This window comes from Saccopteryx leptura, chromosome 5 (genome assembly GCF_036850995.1).
Source record: "Saccopteryx leptura isolate mSacLep1 chromosome 5, mSacLep1_pri_phased_curated, whole genome shotgun sequence".
Classification (NCBI taxonomy): domain Eukaryota; kingdom Metazoa; phylum Chordata; class Mammalia; order Chiroptera; family Emballonuridae; genus Saccopteryx; species Saccopteryx leptura.
In genome coordinates this window covers 24,585,641-24,608,117 of record NC_089507.1, presented here as the reverse complement: position 1 = coordinate 24,608,117, position 22,477 = coordinate 24,585,641, and the positions used below count along the sequence as shown (strand labels likewise).

General features: G+C 34.4%; 1 pseudogene; it reads left to right on the top strand.

Moving 5' to 3' along the window:
- Window positions 1-14,043: 14,043 nt before the first annotated feature.
- On the top strand, window positions 14,044-18,436 carry LOC136406451 (S-phase kinase-associated protein 1 pseudogene; annotated as a pseudogene).
- The last annotated feature ends 4,041 nt before the right edge of the window (window positions 18,437-22,477 follow it).

Genomic DNA, 22,477 nt, shown 5'->3' with positions numbered 1-22,477 from the left:
CGCGCGGCTTCCCAGAGCACGCCGGTGGTGGCCGGCACTCCCCGGGATGCGGCTTGGGGCGCGAGCACGCGGCTTCTCAGAGCACGCCGGTGGTTGCTGGCACTCCCCGGGGCGCGCGGGCGCACGGCTTCCCAGAGCACGCCGCTGGCTGCTGGCACTCCCAGGGACGCGGCTCGGGGCGCGGGCGCGCGGCCTCTCAGAGCACCCTGGTGGTTGCTGGCACTCCCCGGGGCGCACGGGCGCGCGGCTTCTCAGAGCACGCCGCTGGTTGCTGGCACTCCCCGGGACGCGGCTCGGGGTGCGGGCGCGTGGCCTCTCAGAGCACCCTGGTGGTTGCCGGCACTCCCCGGGACGTGGGTCGGCGCGCGCGCGGCTTCTCAGAGCACGCTGGTGGTTGCCGGCACTCCCCAGGACGCGGCTCGGGGCGCGGGCGCGCGGCTTCTCAGAGCACAGAGCACGCCGGTGGTTGCCGGCACTCCCTGGGACGTGGATGGGGCGCGCCTGCGGCTTCTCAGAGCACAGAGCACGCCGGTGGTTGCCGGCACTCCCTGGGACGCGGCTCGGGGTGCTGGGACACGGCTCGGGGCGCGCGCGGGGCTTTTCAGAGCACGCCGGTGGTTGCCGGCACTCCCCGGGACGCGGCGGGGGCAGCTGCACGCGTGGGTCGACTCACCCCAGGCGCATTCCCTCCTGGGCAACAGTCCCTCTGCTTTCAGTGTGGATGCTCCGAGGATAAATTTCTCTGCTTCTAGTTGACAAATTTGTTGAGATTTTGGGGAGATCTGTCGGACGCGCTGCTCATGGCGCCATTTCTGTGACGTCACCAGAATATCTTAGTCTAAAAGCAAATTCTCCACAGAATTTTTACCTATGTATCTTATCAACTTATATTGATCTAAATCCTTAATTTTACAGTTTTTAAATATATCCACTGAGATAGCTTATAATTTAGCTTTATGATATTTATTTGAGGTTAGTGCTCTTGTTTGATTATGAAGTAATGCATGTCTTCTGAATGAAGCATGCCAGTAATGTCTCATATATTATCTTGTTATCTCTATCTAATAATTAATATATTATTTATTCATTCAGCCAAATGCAAGGCATTATTCAAGGGATGGGAGTTAAAGGGGTGGGGGTGGGGTAGAAAAATCCCCAGTCCCCATGAAGCATAGAATTTAATAAGCGAGACAGATGGGGAACAAAAGCAACAAAGATGTATGCTGGCAGCAAGTGACTAGTGTTATAAAAATAATAATGTATGAAAAGAAAAGAGAGAGTGTCTTGGGTGGATGATTTATGTGGACAGAATTCCTGTCCCTAGCTGTAGTACATGAAAAGGCCCAGGAGGAGGCCGTATATATGGTATATCTAGGAACAAAAAGGAAATCATTATGACTGTAATTGAGCAAAACAAAGGACAGTGAGAGGTAATGATTCCAAAGGGACTGGCTTGCGTATTCTTTGTCGGCTTGTAACAGATCTGATGGTTTTCTATGTGTAGAACCATTTGATTGCTCTGATTAATGAGATTTATGTTATGAAATAATAGTATTAACCTTGTAAACATTGGAGTCACTTGAGGTTTTTCAAAATACCACCGAGATTAGTTAAACCCAAATCTCTGGGAATGTTGCTCTGTATTGGATTGGTATCCCCAGTTAATTCTAATACACAGCCCAGGCTGAAAAATAAGCTGTTTACAAAAAACAGGAATAGTGTATGGCATTCATCTCTATAGGACACAAAAACAACTTAATCAGTAACAGAAATTAAAGAACAAATGGATAGTGCCTCAAACTACATTAGCAAAGCTTTAATAAAAATCTAAAAAGTTTTCCGAAGTGACCCCTATGGTTTAGGTACTAAGGAATAATTTCTGACAGGGTTTTCTTTTCTTTCTTTATTCTGCACTTCTTTCTCTGGGTTACACATTTCCTCAGTCTTAATAATCATTGTACTCAGATTTCATGAACATGTACAGGTTAGGGAAAAAGTGGGTTTACAGTTTTGAGAATGTGAAACACCGTTTATTCTTGTATTGTTGTTTATTAGTTATTGTATTATTTTCCATACAAACATCTGTAAATATGGATTTCACCATCTCTTAGTCTGTTTGTTTTATTATAAAAAAATATTTGGACTGGATGTCTTATACACAACAAAAACTAAATTTACATAGTTCTGGAGGCTGGAAAATCCAAGGTCAAGATACCAGCAGCCAGTGTCTGGTGAAAGACTACTTCCTGATTCATAACTAGTCAAATATTTGCTGAACCTCATGTGACAACAGAGGCAGAGATCTCTCTGAGGTTTCTTTTATAAGGGCCCTGATTCCCATTTATGAATGCTCCAACCTCATGACATACTCATCTCCCAAAGGCCCCACCTACAAATACACTGGGGATTAGGTTTCAATCTATGAATTTAGAGGGGACACAGACATTCATCTATGGCACACTCATATGGGAAGAGAATGAGGTATATGCAATAGGCACATTAATATCCCCCCAGAAAAATTTACCCTAAAACCTTAAATGGCAAAAGGGACTTTGCAGATATAGTGAAGATTTGGATACTGAGATAGGAAGATTATCCTGGAAGGTCTGTATGTGCTCACTGTAATAACAATGCCATCCGTGCTCATAGAGAGATGTGACTACAGACGAGAGGTATAGGGATTCAACATGGCTGCTTTTTTAAATGGCAAGAAAAGGGCCATGAGCCTAGGCTTGTGTGTGGGCCCTAGAGAACGAAAAAGACAAGGAAATGAATTCTCTCAGACAGCTACCAGACAGGATTGCAGTGCTCCCAACACACTGATTTTAGCCAAGCGACTGAGTTGATTTAAACCATTATGTTTGTGGTAATTTGTTATGCAGCAATAAACATGAAAACACTATGTAAAGGTGATTTCCTCAAATCATACTATTTCATGTTATGCAGTCAAGTAAAATTGAGACTTTATTGATGTAAAAATAAGAGGATACAGCCAGGGCAAAACAATAGAAGAAAATTATTAAGACTATATTCTGATTTCTTAACATAATGATCCACTACAGCTTTATGTCTGAGCTAGTGATTCCTTGAACGATAAATAGCTCTAAACTGCACTACATATGGAACATTGTCTTATGCAGTTTTGCATGCTTTTCAGATAGTTTCCCTAAACACATCTGTCCATTTCCAAAACCTCTAAGCTCAGTCTCTAGGTGAAGTCTTTCTGAGTCACAACAGGAAAGAAATTAACAGCATTTTATGTTTATGTCTGTTTTTATAAGCACATTTTGCTTAAATAATGTAGGCATAACCCCTAACCCCTCACTAATTAACCTTTGAACATGATACTTGTGGTTCTTCCTTCATATCAAGGATATTCTTCGAAATGTATATTACCTAGATTTTTTCAAGTATTTAAAGCTTGCAGAAAACCAATGTTGAATTTCTTTACAAAAAGGTATATAGCCAACCCATCTGTCAATGTCAGCAATCGCTTTGAAGATTAATATCTGAAGAAAAGTCTGTTGATAATTAGATTACATGATTCATTATAGAAAAATTCTGAGAAAAATAATTGTATTTGTCAAGACCTACATTTCTGGAGATTATACATGACTGAACCCATTTAAAGCCACTATATAAACTTTTAAGATTTGGGCTGGTGGGTGCAGAGATCTAATTTGTCCCGCAGATCCCTAAGAAAAGACTGTAAGTTCTCTTATTAAACCCACCACCTACCAGTCGGTGTGGCAGGTCTCCCGTTCGTTATTTCTTGCCCTCCACATACAGGGGACAATCTCAGATTTTACCCACAGAAATTCCCAAGATTTCCAACCAACTGTATATTTTATGTATATGCATGTACATGTATATTACGTATCTCAACCCAAACAATCATTATTCTACTTTTATACATGAATGACATTGTGAGACAGTGCTCTATGAATAGTTACACATTTCTGCAAGGTTGGCCAAGAGCACTGCCCTCAATTTATGAGAAGTAAGTGAAACTGAAAAAAATATCCAAATTTTTATAAAATGCAAGTATAAATTATTTTAGGTAAAAAGGGGATTGGCTTCAGAAAAGTTGAAATACTGGCATTTGCCATAACATGGATGGATCTTGGGAATGTCATGCTAAGCAAAATAAGTCATATAGAAGAAGTCAGGAATCACATGATATCACTTATATATGGGGTATAAAACTGAAGGCAACAAACAAACAAGAAAAACAAATAAACCTCAGACACAGAAAACAGTGTGGTGTAAAGGGTAAAGGATGTCAAAATATGGCGACAGAAGATCTAAATTTGGATGCTGAGTACACAATGCAATATACAGATGATGTATCATAGATATGAACACTTGAAACTTATATAATTTTATTGACCAATGTCACTTTGATAAATTTAAGTCAAAATAAAAAATATATTTAAAAACAAAGAAAAAATTCTAGTCTCTCTTGGGAAATAGATAGCTGATGTGGTTAAAGAATAATAGTAGGAAAAGGGCTATGAGATGAAGTCAGAGGTAGCCAGACCATGGACTATTAACAGAGACACGGCGTCAAAATGAAATTTTGTTGTTTGTGCAATGGGAAGTCATTTGATGTTTTAAGCATGAAAAAAATTCAGTTCGATATTTGTTTTATGGAGAGCTCCCTGGTCACTGTGTAGATATGATTAGAAGGCAGGGATATAGAAACAGAAATAAAACAAAACAAAACTAGAAGGTATTTTATTGTAGTTCAGCTTAGGAAGTTTTAAAGTTGTCCTTTTTAACCTGCTAAATATTTTATAACTTTTATGATCAATGTGTATTTTCATTTTTCAAGTTAATTTTACAAGGATTTTGTACAAAAAGAGAATTGCAGTTGTCTTGTCTCTAACCATTATATTTCTGCTCTTTTCTGTGATATTTCTCAACCTAAATATAATCTGTGATTTGGAAGATGAGAGTTTGCTCCTCATTCCTCATCCTGTTTTTTTCATCTTCTCAGCCAGAGCTAAAACAAGATTTCATGCTTTCTGTCACCCAAACTTACCCCAAAATTGGCTGCAACTTGAAACTCAGATGCAAATAAAGTAGCTGGGTATTCTCACTTCTTTTTTGTTTTTTACATCAATTGGGTTCATTTTCTTCTTAAGCAACTTTATTTGTTTTGGTCTAAATATTTTTATTCTGATAAACAAGTGCTGAAATTATAACAATTTAAAACTGCTCTAAAACCAAGCCTTGCTTATAAGACATGTAATATTTGCATTGAATTCACTATTATTTTATTTTTTAGCATTTTTAAGGGTGATTTATTAGTTCATCCTTCTATTTATGTCTCTCTTGGAAAAATTCATATATATATATATATATATATATATATATATATATATAAAGTGACAGAGGAAAAATGTAGACTCACTTTCTGTGCAGTTTATCTTCAAATTAAATATTTAAACCTCTCTCTCTCTCTCTCTCTATATATATATATATATATCATATATATATATATATATATATGAGATATATCTATATATCATATATATCATATATATATGAGTTGTAATGACCTGTTAAAAATTCCAGATATCACCCATCAGAAAACACTCAATGTGAGTTTTCTAATATGGAAATCTGATGGTGATTTTCCCTTTCTTACAAATCTTTATTGATTTTTTATTTCTGTTGCTCATATAGTGGTATCAACATTTTATTCCAATGGGGTAGGGAGGGAAGAAGACTTCCATTATTTGTCTTGTAATTTAAATCTTTAAATTCATCATAAGCAATTTCCAAATCTTCCCTGTGTCCCTGTCACTAATGGATTTAACTTTGAGAATATGCCATGATGTTTTACTCCATGTTTTTGCATATACAAATCATATTGTCTCATATGCTTTCTGTCTGGTGAATCCCTATTCAAATATGAAAACTTGATTCAGTAATTCTAACTTGAAAAGCTTTTAATAATATTTCAGAAAAAAATCAGAGTTTCTGTGCCATTGAATATGTTGTATGTGACTTAATTATCACATACAAGATATTATAATTGATATTTCATCTGTTTCCAATCCAGGCCTGAATTCCTAGTGGGCAGTTATGAATATATTATATTCACTTTAGTATACCCAGTGCTAGCTCTGACAAAGATTTGATTTCAAGGAAACATTATTGATGCTAACTAACTAAATGATTAAACAAGGCCTTTACTTAGGAATACATTTTGTGTAATCTACTTTGCTTCACAAAATAATCATATTTAATGAATTAGCAAGAAAATTTAAATGCAGAAAATAAATATTTTTAAAAGATAATTTTAGTTGATTGAAGTACTTAATTTACAACTTTATCTTTCTTCTTTTCTCATCACATGTCTATGTCTGTTTTCCAGTTAGCAAACTATGTTTTGTTTTGTTTTTTTACAGAGACAGAGAGAATCAGAGATAGGGACAGAGAGACAGGAACAGAGAGATGAGAAGCATCAATCATCAGTTTTTCATTGCAACACCTTAGTTGTTCATTGACTGCTCTCTCATACGTGCCTTGACTGTGGGGCTACAGCAGACCAAATAACCCCTTGTTCAAGCCAGCAACCTTGGGTCCAACCTGGTGAGCTTTGCTCAAACCAGATGAGCCTGCGCTCATGCTGGCGACTTCGGGGTCTTGAACCTGGGTCCTCTGCATCCCAGTCCGACGCTCTATCCACTGTGCAACCTCCTGGTCAGGCCAGTTAGCAACCTATCAAAAGAGTAAAAATCAGATTTTATTTCACTCATCTTTTTAACAAGTTGCTCGCTCTTTAAAACTTTTGTTTCTGTGGTAGAATTTAGTTTTATGTATGAAACCTGAGGCATCTGCAGTGAAAAGGAAAAAAGCACAGGCTTCACTTTTTTCCTTTATCGTCTTCACCTTTGCTTTCAGACCCTTCCATGGACTAATCACTTCATGGTCAATTGTGCAGTCATTGCTCTTCCTGGCAAAACGTCTAGCTGGAGTCAATTAACAAATCAGCTGAGAAAGCAGTAGCTTTACTAACTCTCATAGTGCTTAATCAGAAGATAAACCTGCTTTAATTCCATTGCCTTTGATCGGGGGCAGAATCCCAGCGAATATACCAATCTCTGGACACTGTTTGAATCAAATAAGTCTTAACTTGAATTAATTAATTAATTAAACCAGAGAAGAATATAACAAAAACAATAAACAAATTTGCTTCGGTGATAGGTTTCATAATCGACAGAAGGTGTCCTTCTTGAAGCTGGTAGGAGGCAGGACACTTACCCTTATGTTTCTACTCTCTACTGGCTCCCAGGCAAGACAGTATAACTTTCCTCTTTAAATTTCCCTAACTGTGCCTTAAAAAGAAAGCTGAGATTCCTGATAAGAAGTTAAGTAAATAAAAAATCAACTAAGCAACCAACCAACTAAAAAAAAAAAAAAAAAAAAAAAAAAACCATTATATTTATTAGTATTTGAAATTTTATAATACATTGTGTCTTCGCGGAATCACAAATCTAAACATTTCTAGTTAAATAATAAGCTCAAACACCACTTTCACTACTATTAATTATATGATGGTGCAATAAGCCACCCCAAAATTTGAGGCTTAAAATATAAAGTATTAATTTACCTCATAGCCTAAAGGTCAATTGTTGATGGATTCAGCTGCTTGATTTTGCTAATCTAGATCAAATTTGGCTGAAGTCAGCAGGTCTCTTTGTGCGTCTAAGTCAAGTTCGGGATAACAAAACCGTGGTGTTTTAGGGTGGTTGGCTGACCAAATCTGGGTGTAGAGGGTTTAGGATTAGGATGGAATCTCTCACCGTTTTGCAGTCTAGCCAAACTATTCACAGGATAGCTTGGCTTGTGACCAAGAAGGAGTGTGAAAGTACCCTAGATACCTTGAGGCCTATAGTCAAAATCAAAATATATTGCTTCTTCCACATTTGATTAACAGACCAGATTACAGATTACAGGAGCAGAGAAAAGAGGTGTTGCAAAATCACATGAAATAAAAAGATGTGCATATGAGGAAGAATTCAAATTTGTGAGCATTTTTACAATCTATAAACTATTTGATAATTCCAAAGACTTATTGTTATCTGCCTCTTAAGGTCCATATGGCTCATAGCATTGTGATTTCTATGATGCATGTGTGTGTCTGTGTGTGTGTGAGTGTGTGTGTGTGTGTAGAGAAAGAGAGAGAGAGAGAAAGAGAGGTCTATTTGTTGAGGAGCTTTATTAAATAGGAGTAGGCAGAACTTTTCCAGCAAAACATTGTGTTGGCTCCTTTGTTCACCTTAGACATTTGACAAATGGCTTGCCCAGAAAAATAAATTACTTTAGTCATTCCAAATCAAGAGAAATAAGAATAAAAGGATGTACAAACACAATAGAAAAAAAGAAAAAAGGAAAACAATAAAATGGAAGATTATGATTACTTAAAAATCATTTGGAAAAAAATGCTGCCCCCAAGCAGATATAAATTATGACTCGACATATTGGCATGAGTCACAGAAATAAATTAATAAGCAAATTGTATTCAGCCTGCCAGCTTCCACAACATTGTGAGACAATTTCTTGAAATCAATCTCCTCTCTCTCTTTATATACATAAAATATGTCAACTACCCCCTCACCACTATAATAAAGCATTATGTTCATGGAAAACAATGGAAAAGCAACCCAATTCTAATGCTAGTTATAGTATCTCAGATCATAAAAAAGTGAAAAAAAACCCACAATTATTTTATTAAGTTATGAAAACCTAGCCCTACTCAGATGTCATGAAAAATATCTCTTGACCAAATCACATGTAATAAGTTATTTAATATCTAAATGAATTATCAACAATCAGAATACCTTAAGTCATTAAACGATATATACAAGACAGATTCATACCAAGAACAAAAGGAGTATGAATCATAATTGGCAAAAAATATATACAGTATTGTTTTATGATTGTAATTGTATGTATTGAAAATTCTTGATTTTTTTAAGACAGAGATTACAATAGAGACAAAATTAAGGATAAAAATATAAGCATTTTATATCAGTAAAAAAATATTCATTTTGCACTAGGATTGGGAAAAAGTAGTTAGCCACTTGGGGTAAAAATGTAATGTCTACCGTGCTTCTAAGAAAAATAAATTAGAGAATGAAAAAAGTTTTCAACATTAGATATAAAATCCCAGAAGGATTAGTAGAAAACATGTGAGAATTTTGATGTAATCTACCAGTAGGAAATAATTTTCTGAGGAATTCTCCAAATTCACCCACAAAAAAAGATATTAATTAATGTGAATACAATAAGTACATGCATATTTATACACATATATACATATATTTATAGAGGGGGTTGTTTTTGAAATCTTAATTATGATAACAAATAACATTTATTGAGTGCACTGTGTGCCAGACATTTCATATCCATTTTTTTAATTTAATTATAACATTAGGTAGAATGGTATACACCAGGTTTTCACATAGAGAAAGTGACCTTTAAAAAGACTAACTAGCAGTTATTCATGGTGGAACTTAAACCTAGTGCTATCTAATTCTAGAGGTGATGCTATAAGGCTGTTTATGAAGAGACTGTTTTGCTTGAACTTAAATTTGCTGCAGAACTTGACAGTGTAGGAACTTTGAGTAAATGTTTCAAGTGGTTTGAGTTGGAAGAATAATAAATTTCAGAAAAAATGTCTATGTGAGAAAAAGAAACTGGTGAGAGAAACTGACTCTATCTAGGCTACAGATGGAAATTGGGTATTTAGAAGTAATAGGTAAAATCAGAAAAATTAATAATATCTTTGTGGATAGAGAAAGAAAAGCAAGTTGTCCAGGCTAAAGCTATGTGGAATACCAGGCTGAGGTGCTAGGGAAGAGAAATAATCTGAGAGGAGAGAGAGAAGGTTCTACAAAAGAGGTGAGAACAGACCAAGATAAGAGTCTGTTTTCACTACTTATCAGAAGTATTCAGTAGGTCTCATACTAACGTAGGCAACAAATGAGATTAGATTCCCAAAAGTGCTGCAGTAAACAGTAGTAACTGTGGGAAAGTTTTAAAGGAGAATTTGGGATGGAAAGCAAATTCCTAAGTGTTATAAAAGGATGTACGGGCCTTCAGGCAGTGATTGTCCACAACAGGTGATACCTGTCCACAACGTTTTTACTCGTTTGTGACAAGAGAAGTTCAGAACTTGAAATAACCTTTTCTGAGGCCCTGGCTGGATGGCTCAGTGGTAGAGTGTCGGCCCAACATGTGGATATCCTAGGTTTGATTCCTAGTCAGGGCACACAGGAGAAGTGTCCATCAGCTTCTCAACCCTTCCCACTCTTGTTTCCCCCTCTCTCTCCCTCCCTCTCTTCCTCTCTTCTCTTCTCCAGCAGTCATGGCAGTCACTGAGGATGGCTCCATGGCCTCGACCTCAGGCAGTAAAAAAAAATGGCTTCAGTTGGAATGAAGCAAGGACCCCAGATGGGCAAAGCATCACCCCCTAGCGGGTTTGCTGAGTGGATCCCGGTAAGACGCATTCAGGAGTCTGTCTCTGCTTCCCCTCCTGTCACTAAATTTAAATAAATAAATAAGTAAATAAATAAACAAACATAACCTTTTTTAGAAAATTATATATAACAACTTCACTTTGCTGTTCTATCCAAAAGTGATATATCTAGGCTTATATATGTGTTCCTATTCCTAATCATTCAGTTTAATGTATTTTACAAAAATGTTAATCTACAAATTATAGATCAGAGCAAACAAAACCAGAAACAAACAAAACCCTTTTGTCTTTCACTGCATGAATTTTGAGAAGCACTGCCTAGGAGATAACCCACTTATTGACCATGAGATCACAGAAAGGAGAAAAAATGGAGAAAATTGATTAAAAAAGAGTATTTTTTATTTGTTTTTGTTTTGTTAAAGAAATATAGGAAAGAAAATAAGGTAGAAGAAGACAATAACAGTATTAGTGGTGTGGAAGGTGTAAATAAGATCAGGGACCACAAAGGATTAGATTTAGAGAAAGCTACTTAGAGCTAACCAGGTTAGGTGATTTTCAACGATATGACAGAATTTTTTTTTTAAAGAACACCAAAGAATTTGGATGACTAGTATCAACTTTAATGGTGTTTTAACTGTAGAGAGCTAGTGGCAAGCAAGTGCATTCACTGAGAATCTGGTGGTGACGATGGTGGGCAGCGCGGAGGACTAAAGAAACCGAGGCTGTCCTGCTGGGCATCATACCATCGTGTGACACTGGCACCTCAGTTGTCTTTCTCCTAAATCCATGTAACCAAAAATCAGATTGTGGTTTCTTTAGTTTCCAACAGCTAAATATCTGCAAAGAGGAAAAGAGGATTAGTAATTGAAGTAAACAGTCCAAATGTGTTATAGGTTAAAAATCTGCTATACCATATCTATGAGCATTAGTTTGGTACGGGAAATAAAACACTGAATTATTTTTATTGTTTACATGTGCACTCCCTAATTTTTAAAAATATATTCTAAACAGAAAGTAAGAGTAATTTCTATTTTTACTTATTTTTTTCCCTCATTCCCAAAAGTCTTTTCCTAGAGTGTGAATTAATTTTTCTTTTTCGAAAACATTTTATGTACTTTGTGTTTAGTATTGTGTGCGTCTGTATACCTTTTTATTTTAAATTGAATTTATTGGGTGTATATGTGTTTAAGTGTATATATTTTTTAATTTGAAACATTTTATGGCAAAAACAGCACAAATAATTCAAAAGACAAAAAGAAAAATTATCTTTGTTAATGGACTGTCTTAAAACTTAAAAACATACATTTATAATTGTACATGTTTTTGTACATTATATAATATATAATATGTGATTTTCAAAATATATGTAACATATAGCAATATATAATGCCATCCATGTATCAACATACTCTGTTTCATATTAAGGGAATCTACATATTTTTAAAAATATATTTTAAACTTTAATATTAAACGGTTTATTTTTTCAGATCCATAATATATTCTCTCATAAATATTGCTTATTAAAATTTACTTGAAAAAGAAACCTACCTCATAGACAAAGAGAACACTACAGAGATTATCAGAGGGGGTGGGGGGTAGAAGAGGGTAAAGGGGGACAGATGGTGCTGGAAGGAGACTTGACTATGGGTGGTGAGCACACAATACAATATACAGATGATGCATGATAGAATTGTACACAGGAAACCTGTATAATTTTGTTAACAAATGTCACCCTAGTAAATTCAGTAATTTAAAATTTATCAGAGAGATAACTCCTTCTAATACTTATGAAATCATAGGGGTAGCTCACTGACTGCTACAAAAATAAATAAAATTTTTTTCCCATTTGTTATTTTCACATGGGAAAAAATTTATACAAATGTTTATATCTTTAAATATTTTACGATCCCTTAATCATGTGCATTAAGAAAGATTAAAAGCAAATTATTTTGTCTTGATGAGTGGCATAATATTTTTTACTTTATAGAAACATTCCTATTTTAATTCATCTTTTCAACATCTTGATAATTTATCACTGATATGGTGTTATGAACTGTGAAGAAAATCTGATTAAAGTGCAATTCTGTAACCTGATTTTGTTGTAATAAACTATAAATGCTGATAGCTCTTAAAATATTTAATTAAAATTATAAATGATTGATCTACTGAAAAAGAAATTAAGTCAAATATATTTTCTAGCAACAAAGAATCAGTTGAAATACTTCTGGAGGCTCCAAGGATAGATTTTTCTGTCTCTGGTTGAAGATCTTGTTGAAATTTTGGGGAGATTTATCGGTATCGCTCCTTACTGTGCCATTTCTCTGACGTCACGAAATACTTCATAAATTGTTATATTTTTCTTTTGTTGTTCTTACTCCTCACTGAAGATTATCTTTTAACAACAAATCTTTTTTTTTTTTTTTTTGGTGTGTGTGTGTGTGTGTGTGTGTGTGTGTGTGTGTGTGTGACAGAGACAGAGAGAGAGGGACAGACAAACAGGAAGAGAGAGAGTTGAGAATCTTCGTTGCGGCACCTTAGTTGTTCATTGAATGCTTTCTCATATGTGCCTTGACTGGGAGCTACAGCAGAGTGAGTGACCCCTTGCTCAAGCCTGCAACCTTGGGCTGAAACCAGTGACCTTTGGGCTCAAGCCAGCGACCATGGGGTCATTTCTATGATCTCATGCTCAAGCCAGTGACCCTGCACTCTAGCTGGATAAGCCCGTGCTCAAGCCTGTGACCTTGGGGTTTCCATCCTTGTCCTCAGCATCCCAGTCTGACACTCTATCCACTGCACCATCGCCTGGTCAGGCTTAACAACAAATCTTGATCATAGCCACAATGATTTTTCTTTGCTTACTCATCAACAAAATAGTATGGGAAACAAATACAAGTATACCTTGGTACAATCCATCCTTCAGTCAATTTTGTTAGGAGTTAATTATTAGAAATGTAAATATAAAATAGCCTTCAAAATTGAAAGTTAATCACTTTTGATTGTTTCACTGAGAGGAATAAATAATTTGTAGAATAAAATATATTTAGGCCTAACTTAATACCTTTGCAAAAGAAAAATCTCCTATAATGAGAAGAGTTTCAAATCGAATAGAGGCTACTCTTTGTAATATGACAATGTAGAACACAACATACTTTAATCTATTAGAAATATTATGTTTGGTTGTTAGTATTTGACTTCAATCATACATTTTTGAATTGAGTTAAGTGACCCTCCCCATCATGCAAAAAAAAAAAAAAAAATACAAGGCTCATAATACCTAAAAAATTATAAAGGTTAAAAAGTGACTTCATATATAAAAAAATTCACTTCCAATATTAATGAGTTAATATAAATTAAATAAATAGAAATATTTGTGAGATTTTTTTAAACAACAACCAGAAATAAACATCTAAATTCCAACTTGTCTCTGGATCTCCTACCAAGTTATAAAAGAAACCCATTTTACTTAAAACAATAGTTTTCACAGAATATAGGTACAGTTTTCATACATCAAAATCATATAAGTAGAAGATTTGAAAAAAGCTTATCCCATGGACTCTGAAGATTACAACAACAACAACAAACTACATTCACGATACCAAGAATAGTAGGTACAACTTTCCTGGCGGGAGGGGGGCAGGAAATGAGCTCACCTGGAGTTTTACTGTGCATATTTTATGTCCTTCCCTAATGAAAATAATTAATGTATGCAAAATACTTTAAGAGAAAATGGAAAGCATATATTGATTTTCCAGGCCAAATCTGGTTTCTTACTTTATGATTAAGTACATATTTAAAAATATATTTGAAAACAGAATAAAAACATCAATTTCTATACACTGCACTCTCAATATGAAGATACCATTTACTAAGAGCAATGAAGTTGAATTTCCAGTAATAATGATATTCTTACCCAGAAGCAAAATATTTTATGGGGCAGACTTCCTTTTGACAAGTGTTAAATATTTACAAGGGTGCAGCTTTGATAAAATGCTTCTGAATATATATGATGACACTGACCCATACAAGAATGAAATTTTTTGTCTTAGTAACTCATTCTAACCTCAAAACCTAATTGACTAGTTGATGAGTAAGAATAATTTCTCCTTAAGTTTATATTGTGATTAAATATCATTTTCCAAAAGCATTAGTTAACAATATAAACTGTTCTATCTCTTTGAACCACATCTGTAGTCATTGACACCAATTATAAATTATTTATTCCAGACCATGTTCTAAATTGGTTTCAGTCAAAAAAATCACTTATCTGGACACACATACCAGCGTATTCTTATTCAAACTATGTTTAGAAGTGGTTTTTTATATATATATAAAATGAAGAAAATCATAGTAATTTGATTCTCAAAATAATTTTAAAAGCATGTGTATGTATTTTTGGTAATTGAACTTTATAAAATTAAGAAAGTTTTTTATTTCTAGTTTGCTTAAAGTTGTTTTTTAAATCATGAATGGGTGTTGGAGTTTGTTAAATCTCTTTCTGCATTTATTGATTAAAATTATACAATTTTTTTTTAGCCATGTGATAAATCACATCAATTGATTTTTGAATATTGAACCAGCCTTGCATACTTGTAATTATCATTTGGTTAAGATGTATATTTTTATACACTGTTGGATTCTATCTGCTAATAATTTATTGAGGATTTTGTATTTATGTTCATGAGAGCTACTTATCTGTACTTTTTCTTCTACATAATTGTAGACTCAGAGAATGAGTTAGGAACTGTGCCCTCTACTTCTTTCTGAAAGAAATTAGAAAAAATTGGTATTATTTCCTTAAATATTTACTAAAACCATCTGGAATTGGTTCTTTTTATTGTTTAAAGTTTTTAATATTGGTTTAATTTATTTAATAGATATAGGTATATTCAGATTATTAATTATTTTGTGTTTGAGTTTTGGTAGATTATATATTTAAAAGAATTGGTTCATTTCACCTTATCAAATATGTGACCATAGATTTATTCACAACATTCCTCTATTATCATTTTAATGTTCATAAGCTCAGTAGTGATGATGACTGCTTTATTTTTATATTAGCAATTTAAGTCTTCTCTCTTTTTTATTAGTTTTCCTGGCTAAAGGGTTATCAATTTTATTGAACTTTTGAAAGAACCAGTTTTTGGTTTCTATATTCAATTTTATTATTTCTCTTATTTTTATTATTTATTCTTTCTGCTTACTTTTTCTTAATTTATTTTATATAAGTATAGTTGTAATATAAGCATACATTGGTTATATTAGTATCAAGTATACATAGTGTTTTGACAACTTTATACATTACAATGTGATCACTCACAAACTCTGGTAATCATCTATACTGTGTAAACTTCTCACAATATTATTGAGTATATTCCCCTTACTCTTCTCGCCTATACCCTCCTCACTTCTAGTAACCATCTGTTTCCATGTCTGCTTTTGTTTCCTTTATATCTTTGCCTTGTTATATTTTTGGATTCCACACATAAGTAAAGTACACATGGTATTTGTCTTTCTCTGTGGTACTTATTTCACTTAGCATAATTCCCTCTAAATCCATGCATGTTATCACAAAAGTCAAGGTTTTAGTCTTTATGTCTATATAATTATTCATTGTGTGTGTGTGTGTGTGTGTGATATTTTTTTTGCAATTAACCATCAATGAACACCTAGGTTACTTCCATATCTTGGCTATTGTAAATAATGCTGCAATGAACTTAGGGGTGCATCTATCTTTTTCAATTAATATTCTTATTTTCTTTTACTAAAAACCAAAAAGTGGAATTACTTAATTTTGATTTACTTTGTTCTTTTTCTAGCTTCCTAAGGTGGAAACTTAAGATTACTGATTTTATTTATTTAATTAATTTATTTTTATTTATTTATTATTTGTTTTTTAGAGAGAAAGAGAGAAACAGGAAGGAAAAGAGGGTGTGGGGAGAGAGATGAGAACGATCTACTTCTAGTTGCTCTATTTTAGTTGTTTATTGATAGCTTCTCATATGCACTTTGACGGGGGGGGGGGGGGTTCAAGTTCAGCCAATGACCTACTGCTTAAGCCAGTAACTTCAGGATCAAGCCAGTGATTTTAGATCTTTTTTGATGATACACACTTCAAGTGCTATAAATTTACTTCTAAGCACTATTTTTGTTGCACTCAACAAATTTAGGTAGGTGTATTTTTGCTTTTATTTTCTACTAAGTGTTTTTTTAATGTCTCTTGATACTTCTTTTTTTATTGAATTTATTGAGGTGACATTGCTTCAAAAAGCCATACAGGTTTCAAGTGTACAACTCAATAAAACATAATCTGCACATTGCATCATGTGCCCATTGTCCTGAGCAAAGTCTCTTTCCGTCTCTATTTTCCCTTATGCTCACCTTCAGCTACCTCCACTCCCCTTTTCCTCTGGCTGTCACCACACTGTTTTCTGTGTCTATGTGTTATGTATATATTTTTTGGTTAACCCCCCCCCCCCTCATCTTTTTTCATCCAGTCTGGAACAGACTGACAGCTGTCAGAGGATAGAGGGTTTGGGGACTAGATTCTTCTTGTTTGACCCATGTGTTTCTTAGTAGTGTGTTGTTTAATCTCCAAATACCTTTGTTTCTTCTAGTTATCTTTTATTACTAGTTTTTTTAATTTAATTTCATTGTGATCTTGTAGGAGACCCTGTATGATTTTTATACTTCAAAATTTAAGGTGTGTTTTATGGCTTAGGACTGGTCTACTTGATGAATTATCCATGTGTACTTTGGAAGAATGTGTATTCTTCTGTTGTTGGATGAAGTATTATATAAATGTCAATTAGATCCAGTTGATAGATAGTGTTGCTCAGTTCAATGATAAACTTACTGAATTTCTGCCTGTTTTACTGTCAATTATTGATAGAAGAGTGTTGAAGTCTCCAGCTATAGTAGTGGATTTGTCTATTTCTCCAGCAGTTCTATCAATATTTGTCTCACATATTTTGATCCTCTGTTTTGGGGTAAATAACACAGTAAGGATCATTATATCTTCAATAAGGGGTCTGTAGAGAGTTGACCTACTTATCATTAGATAGTACCCCTCTTTACCTCTGATAAATTCCCATGCTTTAAAAGATGCTTTATCTGAAGTTAATATAGCTTTTTGTGCTTACTCTTGGTTAGTATTAGCATGGTATATTTTTCTTAGTCACTCTACTATTTGTTTATGTCATTATTTTTAAAGTTTGGTTTCTATGGGAAACAGAATTTAATCACATTTTAAAATATTTTATTGAAGTAAGAGATACATAAGGAAAACACAGATGAATGGATTTTTATAATTTTAATATGCTCATATAACCTTCACCTAGATCAAGAAATAAAATATTAACACTGTAAGAGGCCTTGTTCTCTGTCTTCCTCTCTTGTGTCTGTCAACACCACTGCATTCTTGTCAGCCTCCAACCTGCTCTCTCCTTGAGACCAACAAGCATGATACCTTCATGTTAGTTCTGATAGGAAGATATTTAAAGTTGATGTTGAAATTGCCAAAAACTTTCTGTCTATCAAGACCATGTTAGAAGATTTGGGAATAAATGATAAAGGCAATGATGACCAGTTCCTCTACTAAATGTTAATGCAGCCATATTAAAGAAGGTTATTCAGTGATGTGCCCACCACAAGGATGACCCTCCTCCTCTTAAAGATGATGAGTACAAAGAAGAGTGAACAGGTGACATCCCTGTATGGGACCAAGAATTCCTGAAAGTTGACCAAGGAACACTTTTTGGATTTATTCTGACTGCAAACCATTCAGGCATCAAAGGTTTGTTTGATGTTCCGTGCAAAACTATTGCCAATATGATCAAGGGAAAAACTGAAGAGATTTGCAAGACCTTCAACATCAAAAAGGACTTGACTGAAGAAGAGGAAGGCCAGGTACGCAATGAAAAGCAGTGGTGTGAATGTGCCTGACACTGTAACACTGCAGGGATTGTTCTAGATGCTAGTTGCACCGCTCTGCTTATAATCATTATCATTAGGCAACAGTAGACAAATGCAGCAGCAAATCAGTTGTAGTAGCAGAATATTATCCTCATTGCATGTGTAGTTCGGGTACAGATTCCAAACCTGTGGGTGAGTTTTTTCCACTATGATAAATTTTTTTTTCTTTGCTCTCAATGAAACTGAATTGTAGGTTCTATAAATAAAATAAAATAAAATAATAAAATAAAATAAAAATTACTACCACTCCAGATGCCTCCTCAGACTCTCTTTCAGTCATTACACCTCACTGTGTATAGCTGCCGCTTAGTCTACTCAGGCATCTGTGACAAAATATTACGGACTGGATGACTTAAAAAACAGAAAGTATTTCTCACAGTTCTGGAGGCTAGGTAGGTCCACAGGCCAGCCCATCTAGTTGCTAGTAAGGGTTCTCTTCTTGGCTTGCACATATGGCTACTTTCTTGCCGTGTCCTTACACAGACAGGGTTGGGGAAAAGAAAGAGCAAAAGAGAAAGTGCTAGCACATGGGCACAAGCTCTCCGGCCTCTTCTTTTCCTTATAAACACACTGATGTCATCACAAGGGAACCACCCTTATAAAATCATCTACACCTAATTTTTCCCTAAGGCTGAACCTTCAAATAGTTTCACATTGGGGCTTAGGGCTCCACATATGAATTGGGGAACAGAAACATTCAGTTCATAACAGCCACTATCATGATTCTAAGAGCATGCATTTGATATTCTCTTTTAAATTTTATTTTTTTTAAAATGATCCTGTAATAAACCACTCTATCTTCTGTCAGGAAAAATTATTGTAGTAGTTGAAATAAGGTGATAAAGGGAAGAAAACAAAATGACTGTGTGTCCAGGATTACACAATTCCAGGTTTCCCTCAGTTTCCATTTCTCTTGTCTCCATCCCTATTGTGGGAACAGACAGTTTTGTATCTCTTTCTACATTAATTTCAGCACTCAGTATGTGTTGCTTTATCTTTTCTTTTGAACCAGTTGTAACAACTTACCATTCGTTCCCTCATTAATTAATGAGTTACATAACACTTTGGCATTTGTTTATTTTATATTTGCCGGAGAAATATGATTCGAATTTTATGGAGATTATCTTTCAACAAATTGGGAGGTTGTTCGCAGAGCTGGAGATTATCTTTCAACAAATTGGGAGGTTGTTCGCAGAGCTGCCGAGCGGTGTCTGAGCCAAGTAAGCTGGGCGATCCAGAAGAGCGTGGCCTGTGCAGCTGGGTCTCCAGCGAGGCTTTTTCTGGCTGCCAGGGAGAAATCTGAGCCAGCAAGAAAACTTTGCTGACCTTCTGTTTATCTAGTCAGTTTCTCTCAACTAATTTTGTGCTTTGCTTTTGTTACTTCTTTGCTGATAGCCAGTAAGTTATTCCTCATTGGTAGTAGCAGTAGTTTAAAGTTTGGTTTTATGGATGGACCATTTCAACCTCTCTATAAATAAATGAATTGGTAATAGAACTCTATTATCTATTTGGGAGATATGGCAGGGAATATATATAGTTTTTTTATCTTTATCTTTTGTTTCCTACTCTTAGCCCCTAGCAATTAAACACTGTGTATCCACCATGCAGGATGAAGGCTTTCAGATCTCTGGATCTGTGATTTATATATATATATACTGTTCACAAATATTAGAGGATATTTTATAGCTTCATATTCATTTTGAAATATCCTTTAATTTTTGTGAGTATTATATATAAATATTTTTATTTTCTGTGAACTTGAGGTTCAACTCGTAAACTTGAAGCAATGAGCTTATCCTCCTGTACCTGCACATTTTTGTGTCTGCACTTGAGAAGGCCTTTATGTGTAATTGAGTGTTTGTAATATTTTATATCTCCAAAATATATGAATAAATTAGAATGTAAGTTCTCTTGAATAAAAGGATTTTATTTTTGTCAAGACAAATAAGAGCTTACATAAACTATATATTCATAAAATTTCTACAAAGAAGAAAGTTAAATCTTTATAAGTACTAGTCTTAAAGATATTTCATGGAAATAAACTAAAAAACTATTTAAGAATACAAATTCACAACATTAAGAAAAGAACTGGCAAACAATACTAATTTAAAGATATTAATTTAATAAAAACATTTGTTTTCTTTTATTTTAATCAGTGTTAGTATAATAAAAGTATATATTATTTTACTTGGATAATATGGGTTTGCTAGCTAATAAGTTAGAATTGCTCTTACTCCTAATGTTTTTTTAAGAGTAAAATTTATGTTATGTTCAACTAAGTTGAATCATTATTTTTACTAACACGTTATTTCAAAAATAAATTTGGAAGTATATCAGTTTATAATAATTTCCAAGATCTTCAGGTAACTTAAAACCAAGAACAAATATTAGATTGAATTAAGTCATGAATAACCATGAATATCTAGATAATTTTTAAGAGCAAACACTAAACCTGATTAATAAGTCTAATATTAAAAGTATATTTATATAATTTTTTTTCTTATGATTTAGAGAAGCTGTTTCTTTGGGTCATGCTAATAAATGTTTATTTTCTCACTTTAAGACATAAAAAGGATGTCTGCGTTTGTATTATATAAATTAATAATGTTTTGCTAATCTTCTAAAATGTTGGTAAACACAGAAAATTCTCAATTATTCACTCCCATAAATATTCTGTGGAATAAAAGTAATTTATGTTGATTAAAATTTATCAATTTTTAAGATGTCTAGAGTCTGCTAGGAGCAATAGCAATAGAAAAATACTGTGTATGTGATTTTTATTGATCAAGAAAAAAGAGTACTCTTTTCCTAAATGAGTGGTTCTAGGTAGCTTTTCTTTGTGTGAATTTTAGCTATTAATATTCGCCATATTAGAAAAAAATCTAAGAAACTTTTACAACATTTATTGATTTATTTGAAGACAATAGATAATTTAATTACATGTTAACATATAGACTATTTAGTAGTAATGTGAAAACAGTGGTGGGATTCACATAACAACTGGTTCTCTGCTCTGATGATGATTTTAAGGATAAAAAATGATATATCAAAAGGTAGTTTATTATTTAATGCATTTAGTACTTAAATAATAACAATAAAAATGGTACACAAAACTAGATTGTGTTATAAGAAAGAGTTTTAAAATATGATGAAAAATATTAAATAATACCGGATAAAAAACAATAAAAAATATTATTTAAGATATTTCCATAATGCTTCTTGATTGGCGTCCTCATTTGCAATTTTTTTCACCAATGGATGGAATGAACATTACTATGGGCACTTAGAATACACTGTTGTACAGATGAACATTAAAAAAGAGTAAGGAATGTAAATTTTTTCACATTGGGCAGCTGCCCAGGCACCCATCTTAGAGAGAACCCTAATTACAAGTGCCATTTTAACAACCAGTTCAGCAATATCCAACAAAAAAATTAGATATCAGTTCTGTCGAACCGGTGCGACATGCACTGTTAGTGGGAATGCAGATTGGTGAAGCCACTGTAGAAAACAGTGTTGAGTTCCCTCAAAAAAATTAAAAATAGAATTGCCTTTTTTTGACCCAGCAATACCATATCTGGGAATATATCTGAAGAAACCTGAAACACTAATTCAAAAGAGTATTTGGACTCCTATGTTCATTGCAGCACTGTTTATAAAAGTCTCAAGATTTGAAGCAGCCCCAGTGCCCATCAGTAGATGAGTGGATAAAACAACGGTGGTACATGTATGCAGTAGAATAGTACTTGGCCATTAAAAAAAATGAAGAAGAAAATTTCACCATTTGCGACAGCATGGATTGACCTGAAAAGTATAATGCTAAGTGAAATATGACCAGCTAGAGGTTTCTTCTTAAGGAAAAAGGAAAAAAAAAAAAGATAAAATTGCAAATAATACGAAACTACTGAAGCTTTCTATTCCTGTTAGAACAAATATTTCAGTACGTTTTTATCCTTTGTCAACAGGCCCACTGTTAAAATGTTTCTCTGGGTGCTTTTGACTAGGGAACCC